The sequence below is a fragment of the Palaemon carinicauda genome, chromosome 9, assembly GCF_036898095.1.
Source record: "Palaemon carinicauda isolate YSFRI2023 chromosome 9, ASM3689809v2, whole genome shotgun sequence".
In the NCBI taxonomy this organism is placed as follows: Eukaryota; Metazoa; Arthropoda; class Malacostraca; order Decapoda; family Palaemonidae; genus Palaemon; species Palaemon carinicauda.
Genome location: NC_090733.1, coordinates 96,257,274 through 96,267,658, shown reverse-complemented (window position 1 = coordinate 96,267,658; position 10,385 = coordinate 96,257,274).

Here is a 10,385-nt window from a genome sequence, read left to right as displayed (position 1 = left end):
TGATGCCCTTCTTACAATCTCCAATGCTGTACAGAAATCCCTTGATTGTGGTCAGGAAGATCGTATGATTGCCTTGATTTTAGTGCAGCCTTTGACCCTGTTAATCATGAGGCCCTTGTTTTTAAACACAAACAGTTGGAAGTGGGTGGGTCGTTTCTTAGCATTATTATTGATTTTTTAAATAATAGATCTCAAAGAGTTGTTGTTGATAGGCACCATAGTGAGTATAGGAATGTGATATCCGGTGTTCCACAGGGTAGTGTTCTTGGCCCATTACTTTTCATACTATATACACATGACATGTGGTTTGGCCTAGAAAACAAGCTTGTTACATATGCAGATGATGCTACTCTCTTTGCATCAATTCTATCCCCTAAATGTAGATTTGAGGTTGGTGAATCCCTTAAAAGAGATTTAGTTAGAATTAGTGCATGGTGCAAATTATGGGGTATGAAGTTGAATAGTAATAAAATTCAAAGTATGATTGTAAGTAGGTCAAGGACGGCGGCTCCTCAACATCCGGATCTTAGTATTGATAATGTTTCTTTAAATTTGTCTGACTTTTAAAATTTTAGGTGTGATTCTTGACATCAAACTTACCTTTGAGAAAAACATTAGGTCTGTGTCTTCTTCAATTGCACAAAAAATTGGCTTATTGATAAAGTCTTACAAGATTTTCGGTTATCAATCTATTCTGAAGAATTGTTTTAATTCTTTCATTCTACTTTGTTTTGGGTATTGTTCTCCTGTTTGGTGTTCAGCTGCTGATTCTCATCTTAATTTGTTGGACAGAAACTTACGGTCTATTAAATTTCTTATTCCTAATGTAGATATTAATCTTTGGCACTGTCGTTCAATTAGTTCAATATGCATGTTGCATAAGATTTTTCATAACTCTGACCATCCTTTACATTCGGATCTCCCTGGAAAATTCTATCATGTTCGTAATACTAGGCAGGCAGTTAATTCTAATAGCCAGGCCTTCTCCATCATGAGGCTCAATACTACACAGTATTCTAGAAATTTTATTCCAGCTGTTACCAAGTTGTGGAATGATCTTCCTAATCGGGTAGTTGAATCAGTAGAACTTCAAAAGTTCAAAGTTGGAGTAAATGTTTTTAGGTTGACCAGGCTGACATGAGTCTTTTTATAGTTTATATATGACATCTGTTTTTTGACGTTTTTATTAGTTTATATAGGACATATCTGTTTTGACGTTGTTACTGTTTTTAGAATAATTTATTGTAAATTTGTTCTCATCATTTATTTATTTCCTTATTTCCTCTCCTCACTGGGTTATTTTTCACTATTGGAGCCCTTGGGCTTATAGCATCTTGCTTTTCCAACTAGGGTTGTAGCTTGGCTAGTAATAATAATAATAATAATAATAATAATAATAATAATAATAATAATAATAGAGGCACAGATCTAATCCTTAGTCTCCTTAGTTTTGTCGTTCCGAATGAACTTTGCCTTCAATAGCTGTGCAATAGATGATCACTAGGGACGTGATAGCATGTGCATGAAATCAAACATCTGTCGGCACATGGGAGCAGATACCAATGTCGTGGTCTACCAGTATTGACGCCACAGAGGAGGACGGAGTTAGAGTCGCCGAGGGGGACGTCTTCCCAATGGAGGTGTGTGCAGGAAGTCCTACATGCTTGGCACTCTGGATCTTTCTGTTTGATTTCTGCCAAGACATTGTAATCCAATCACAGATGAATGGCACCCTATGGGTTTCTTGACAGGGCATCGGCAACTGGATTTATTTTCCAAGGGACATGTTAAAAGGTACTATCCAGCGAAGGTGTGCACCAAAAAATGTGGTCCGTGTGAATGACGAAGGGCGTACTTTCTAAGAAGTTGTGAAAGTGACGGTCAGCCAAATGCAGCACCGGCTATTTGCGGTCAAAAGTAGATTAGTCGAATTCCTTTTTGGACAGTTTTCTACTGAAGAAAGCCAAAGGGTGGGGCGAGCCATTGACCACCTGCTTGAGTACTGCACCAATTGCAACATTGCTGGCATCGTTGGAAAGAAGGAAGGGACATGTGGCACGGGAAAAGTGAGACCATCAGCGGTTGATAGGGCATTCTTTGCGCTGCAGAAAGTCGCTTGAAGGGGACCTAATTTTAGGTCTTTTGGATTGCCCCTGGGGGAGGCGAGAAGGGGGGGTTAGAGAGGTGGTGATTACTGGCAGGAAACGGTAGTGATAGTAGATCATGCCCATGAATTTTGCAGTGCTTTGATGGTCGAGAGCATGAGGAAGTTCTGAACGACCTCTACTTTCTCAGGGAAGGGCTGGACTCAATCACGAGTGATGTGGTGCCCTAAAAACGATACTTCCTAGGCACATAAGTTACACTTGCCGTACCGGACTATAAATCGATTCTGGTGTGGGTTGTCAAGCACGATGCATAAGTAAATGAGGTGTTCCTCTTTCGAAGAAAAGAACACAAGTATGTCGTCCACATACAATAAACAGAAGGGGAAGTCCCCTGTGTGAGAGGGCCATTAGGTTGTAACTGAGAGTCGAGGAGGAAAGCAACTAACTTTATTTCCGTGGACCTTGAGTTTATATACAAAGCATTCCGAGCAAGAACGTCACAAAAATTAAGAAAAATAATCTATGAACAGGAAGGCTTAAACAGGTTGTTATCAGTGCGAGGGAAAGCAATATATAAAAAAAAAATCAGAAATACCGTTACAGTGTACGAGCGTGAGTAAAACATGTGCGATAGATTACATACATATATATATATATATATATATATATATATATATATATATGATAAATTTTGCACATTTAGACGTGTTTTTCATATTCAAATAAGCCATATATATTTTTGATACATTAATGTCTGGATTATCTTAACGACCTCGGGATCAGAGCCCCAGGCGAAATCACACAAAGACAAGAGCTTGTGTCCGGCCGGGAATCGAACCCTGGTCGGCAAGCTTGTACAGACAGTGACTAAACCACGTGGCCAAGTGGTTTAGTCACTGTCTGTACAAGCTTGCTGACCAGGGTTCGATTCCCGGCCGGACACAAGCTCTTGTCTTTGTGTGATTTTGCCTGGGGCTCTGATCCCGAGGTCGTTAAGAGAATCCAGACATTAATGTATCAAAAATATATATGGCTTATTTGAATATATATATATATATATATATATATATATATATATATATATATATACATATATATGTATATATATATATATATATATATATATATATATATATATATATATATATATATATATATATATATATATATACATTAGTATTTTGGCTTGTTTAGCTGATGACTTCCTTGGTTTGATCATAGTTATTCCAAGTATGTCATATAGGAAAAAAGTAAGATTTACGATATTCATGAATAATATCTGCAATATAAATTCTTGTAAAATATTGCAATTTAAAACAAAAACAAATATAACAGAGAAAAATTGACAGATGAAGGCTAGTTTCTTGGTTAGGATCTTATATGAAAAACTATTTTCTGATGGATAACAAATAAACATCTAATAGGCTATTGACTAATGATCTCACCTCGTAGGAGATCCAATCCAATAGGAATTTAATGGAGTGAATCATTACCACGGACAATAGTCAGTCATGAACTCGCTAATTTGCTGAGTGGTTCTCAAATGCAATGAATGGACTCTGCTGCTCTTGCGAGCTTTTAAATATTAGGCAGCAAAATCTATGAAAAGCACTAACATTGTTTTCTATATACATTCAATCTCACATGATTACATATTTACACAACATATATATATATATATATATATATATATATATATATATATATATATATATATATATAATATAGTAAAACTTCATTATAAATTTAATTGATAAGAAATATTTGTCCCTGTCAATTCTTCATAATTTATATTAAGTATAAATTATAATTTAAGAATATTTCGAAATTTCTATAATAATTAGAGTTTTAATGCTAAAAAAAAGCACAATTAACATTGATATTCAGCTGAATGAAATAAACTTTAAGTAATTAAAAGTGTTTATTCCAATTAGATTTTCCATTTTTTAACCTAGTTATAACCAGAATTACTTTCCGATAAAAATGAATACTACTTTATATGAAATTCCATTTGCAGAATAAATTGCTTCACATGAACGAAATCACAAATGACATAAAAATGGCAATCAGCCCGAATTTCCCAGAAAAACATGATTTTTTTGTAAGTTCCAATTGCTATTACTGACTTGTCAGTTCTGATAATTTAAACATCCATGGCCAAACATTTTCGCTTTTCGAGTAAGGGTTCATATGTTCTATATTCTTCTCTATTGTATATAATTCGTTCTCTGGAGTTGATTAAAATTTCAAATATTTCAGAGATGATAAAAATATTTTCCAATTTTCGACAAGTAGTCATATATCTTCATATTATCTTATAACAATTGATTAAAATCTGGAACCGTTTATATTATATTTCCATTCATATATACGCAATCACAAGTTGTAAGTGTGGCTCTGAGCGTATGTGTTGTCACTTATGTTTGGATAAGGATTGGACTGGATTAGTGATAGGAAATGAGCACGGAATATGCAATAGAAGACGAAATATCATTGGAAGGAGAAATTAATAAGTTACACTCATTTAAGTATTTAAGAACTAGGATCTCTAATAGAGGGTCGTTAGTATTTGGGTTTAGTGGAAGATTGAAAAAAAAACAAATCATACAATGACTGGTTTGATTACAATTTGAAAATCTAATTACATGAAATTACGCATACAAATCATACTATATATCAGTTTAGTAAGATCTATGTTACTGTATGGAAATGAATCATGGTATGACAATGAAATAATATCCAACAAATCTAGTAGATTTGAGAACAAAGCCCTCCGAAGAAAAATGGGGGTTAAATGGCTGGACAGAAGTAGAAAAAAAATAGACTAAAATAGAGATAACTCAGTGCTATATGCGGATGAGATCATGGTGAGGGGTAAATGGAGATGGTTTGGACATGCTCCTGGCACTCCCCAAGAGAGATTAGTTCACCAAATGTTTAACTGGGCTCCATAAGGCACTAGATGATTTGGAAGACCCAGGCCTACGTGGATGAGGACTATAAAGCGTGAGGTAGATGATGAATGGAAAGGCATGGAATCAAAAGCTCAAGGTAGAGACGAATGGCGAAATCTAACCTTGGCTCTTTGCGTCGGTAGGTGTAACGGGATATAATGATGATGACGATGATGATGATATATATATATATATATATACATATATATATATGTGTGTGTGTGTGTGTGTGTTTGTGTGTGTATGTGTGTATGTAGGAAGTAGGTTGGACACGGTACAAGCCACCCGTTCAGATACTACTATTAGAGTGTTACTGAGTCCTTTGTCTGACCAGACAGTACAGCCTTCGATCCCTCTCTCTCTCTCTGGTTAAGGCTCCTTTTTCCTTTGCGGACACATATGCTGAATAGTCTGGCATATTCTTTTCACTTTCTCCTCTTTCATACACCTGGCAACACTGAGATTACCAAACAATTCTTCCTCACTCAAGGGATTAACTACTGCACTGCAATTGTTCAGTTACTACTGTCCTCTTGGTAAAGGTAGAAAAGACTATGTAGCCATGGTAAATAGCTCTTATAGGAGGAGGACATTCCAAAATCAATCCATCATTTGATAGTCTTGGGTGTTGACATAGCCTCTGTTCCACAGTCTTTCAATGTCTTGGGGTAGAGATCTCTCCTTTGAGGAGACACTCGGGCTCACTATTATATCTTATCTCGCTTCCTCTAGTATTATTACGTTTTCATAGATTATATAAGAAAGACCTCCTTTATTATTGTTACTGTCCTTGAAATGTTTTATCTTAATTGTTCATTACTTCTCATGTAATCTATTTACTTTCTTATTTCATTTCCTTACTTGCCTTTTTTCCCTGTTGGAGGCCTTGAGCTTATAGCATCATGAATTCCACATTAGGTTGTAGCTTGGCTGGTAATATATATGTGTATATAATTATATATTATATATATCATCATCATCATCATTATCATCTCCCCCTACGCCTATTTACGCAAAGGGCCTCGGTTATATTTCGCCTGTCGTCTCTGTCTTGAGCTTTTAATTCAATACCTCTCCATTCATCATCTACTTCGAGCTTTATTGTCTTAAGCCATTTAGGCCTGGGTCTTCCAATTCTTCTGGTGCCTTGTGGAGCCCAGCTGAGAGTTTGGTGACCTAACCTCTCTTGGGGAGTGTGAAGAGCATGAACAATCCCTCTCCATCTACCCCCCATCATGGTCTCATCAACATATAGTACTCGAGGTATCTCTCTTATAGTTTCATTTCTAACCGTGTCCTGCCATTTAACTCCCAATATCCTTCTGAGGGCGTTATCCTCAAATTTAATACATCTATTGGAGAATGTTTCATTGTCATACCATGACTCATGTCCATAGAGTAATACCGATCTCACTAAACTGATATACAGTCTGATTTTTATATGAAATTTTAGGTGATTTGATTTCCAAATTCTACTTAACATAGCCATTGTCTGATTTGCTTTTTTTAATCTTTCACAAATTCTAATTCTAAAGACCCTGTATTGGATATCAGTGTTCCTAGATACTTGAATGATTCTACCTCATTAACCCTTTCTCATTCCAATGATATTTCATTGTCCATTGCATACTCCGTTCTCAAAATCTCTGTCTTTCTTCTATTTATCTTCAGCCCCACCTCGTGCGATATTTCATGCATTCTGGTAAGCAAGCATTGCAAACCATGTGGTGTTCTGCTCAGAAATACAGCATCATCGGCATACTCTAGGTCTGCTAAATTCCTATCACCAATCCAATCCAATCCTTCTCCACCATCTCTGACTATTCTACACATTACAAAATCAATGGGGAGGATAAACAACATAGGTGACAATACATTCCCTTTGAGTACTCTGCTGTTCACTGGAAACTCATTTGATAAGACTCCATTAACATTAACTTTGCACTTGCTATTCTCATGAACCGACTTAATCAAATTTACATATTTAAGAAGAATTCCATAATAATGCAGGAATCTCCACAAAATTGGCCGGTGCACAAAATCAAAGGTTTTTTCATAGTCCACAAATACCACCAAAGGAGGATTTCTATATTCTACTCATTGCTGTACAACATGTCTCAAAATGAAAATCTGGTCAGTACAACTTCTACTTTTTCTAAATCCTGCTTGTTCATTTCTCAGCTTTTCCTCAATCTTTCTCTCGTGTCTTTTAAGAATAAGCATACTATATATTTCCATAACAACTGACGTAAGTGTTATGCCTCTGTAATTATTGCAATCAGTCAGGTCTCCCTTTTTAGCTATTTTCACCAACACACCTAACTCCCATTCCTCAGGTTCTGACTCTTCATGCCACATTCTATAAAATAATCTTGTAAGTAGTCTGGGAGTCACTTCATTTATGGCCAGTATCATCTCGGCAGTTATTCCATCGTATCCCAGGACTTTCCATCTCTTTAGTCTTAGAGGATAGCTTCGATTTCAAACACACTGAATTCATTCATGGGTACATCATGGTCTTCATCAGCTTCAGTATATCAATTAAATTATTCCCTTCATATGTCCTATTCATAACCTCACTGAAGTGTTCCATCCAACGTTGCCTTTCTTCATCTTCTGTTGCTATAACAGAGCCATCTCTGTTTTTCATGGGTATATGCTTCTTCTTCTTTGCCCCAGTCGAGATTTCATTCATAATTCTATTAGCAATTCTCACACCATAGCCACTTGCTGAATTCATAGCTTTGTTGGCCTCATCTGCTTTACTGTCTTAATACTGTCTCCAGCTATTCTTGGCTTTTATTTTGACCTCGCTGTCAATACTGGAATACATAGCATGCTTTACCTTGTAATTATCATTACTTCCTCGAAAACTTTCAACAATCAATTTCTGTCTTTGTCTCCTTTTTATAGTATCCCAAGTATCATTCGATATCCATGGCTTTCTCCTTGTAACTGTTTGTCCCAAGACTGCACTACCAACTGACTGATATATGTTCTTAATATCACACCATTCTTCATTAATTGTCTGTTCTTCGTCTCCTAAAGTCTCTAAGACTGCAAATCGATTCCTACATTTCATTGCAAATGTTTCTTTGTGCTCTTCCTCCAGAGGCTTAATTGTACCAAACCTAGTATATCTACCTTTCTGCTGGGTGTTTTCAGTTTCAATTTCATTGTGGCAAAAAGTAGCTGGTGATCACTACCAATATCTGCACTTCTATAGCTTCTTACATTTCTCAGAGTCCTCCTTCTCTCTATTAATGGCAATGTGATCTACCTGATTTTTGTTATTGCCTCATGATGAAGTCCATGTACACTTGTGGATCTTCTTATATTGGAACAGAGCACCTCCAATGACAAGATCGCTTGCGGAACAGAAACTTATGAAATGTGCTACATTTTCATTTGTAACGTAGCCAAGACCCTCGACACCCCTCACATTCTCTATCCCTTGATTATTCTTCCAACTTTAGCACTGAAGTCGCCAATCACAATTTTCATATCTCTCTAAGGGATCTCATCTATTATCCTCTGCAGTTCTTCATAGTATTCATCTTTCCTTTCTTTGGGGGAATCATTTGTTGGGGCATAGCAAACTATAATACTCATATTGCAATTACTTTGCTAGTAACAATCTACTATTCATAGCTCTCCACTCGGTTAATGCCTTTTCTGCTCTTGCTGTCATCATCATTCCTACCCCTTCTCTTCCAGCTCCATCTGATCTTCCTAAGTAAATATATATATTCCCTTGGTCTAAAGTCTCCTTACCAATCCCCTAACAACGAGTTTTTCTTATGGCCAAGATATCCAAACTATATTTCATAAATTAACTCTAAACGTGCTGTAACTTCCCAATCTCATTCATGGTTTTAACATTCCAATGACCTATTTTAAATCTTTCTTTAGTATTTATAAACTAGAAGACTCTTAGCACCACGCTATGCCCGGGACTGGGGCCATCCTTTAATCTTTTCTATCCATGACGGACTAAATCCATAGAGGTTTCAATGGTATGATACATCAAAGGATAACCAGTTGATTGTGATGCGCAGTGCCTATCTAACTAAGGAAAGTGACCACTGCCGGTCCATACTAATTCTAGTAAGATCAACCACCAGGAATCAGGAGTTGAAGCCGAAGAGGCCGTTTGTCCATCGCCTTCAACCCATCTGTCACCCTGCTGCCAATTACTTCATCCACTTATACAAGAATAACCGTTGGCAAATATGAATTTCTAAGATATACCGCCTAGCACGGTATCAATGTTTACATTAATATATATATATATATATATATATATATATATATGTATATATATATATATATATATATATATATATATATATATATAAACTATATATACATATATATATATATATATATATATATATATATATATATATATATATATATAGACATATATATATATATATATATATATATACATATATATATATATATATATATATATATATATATATATATATATATATATATAAATGTGTATGTATTTATGTATACATATAAATGGATATTTATATATATATATATATATATATATAAAAATGTGTATGTATTTATGTATACATATAAATGGATATATATTTATATATATATATATATATATATATATATATATATATAAATGTGTATGTATTTATGTATACATATAAATGGATATATTTATATATATATATATATATATATATATATATATAAATATATATATATATGTATGTATATATATATATACATATATATATATATATATATATATATATATATATATATATATACATATATATATATATATATATATATATATATATATATATATATATATATATATGTATATATATATATATTTATATATATATGAGTGTGTGTTTATAAAAATATAAATATATATATATATATATATATATATATATATATATATATATATATATATATATATATATACATACAGTATATATATATATATATATATATATGTTTGTGTGTGTGTGTGTGTGCATTGTATAAATTACGATGAAATAAAACTAACATGTTGCCAATTCCGAATGTCACTTATTTCTGCGTAAACCCGTAAGTACAGCATTACCAAGATATTCCACCTTCAACCACATCGAGGTCCTTTCCCAAAAAGATCTTTAGTAGCATTTTCACTTCAGATGGAAAGGTCAGACGACAATGCACAGCTATACCGGAAACTTGATCTTGCCAGAACTCGCAGATCTCGTCCTTATGGCTCTATTCCAAATGTGCATTTCGTTTTATGGCCAGCCTTATCGCCTCCCGGGCTGGACTAGGTTAG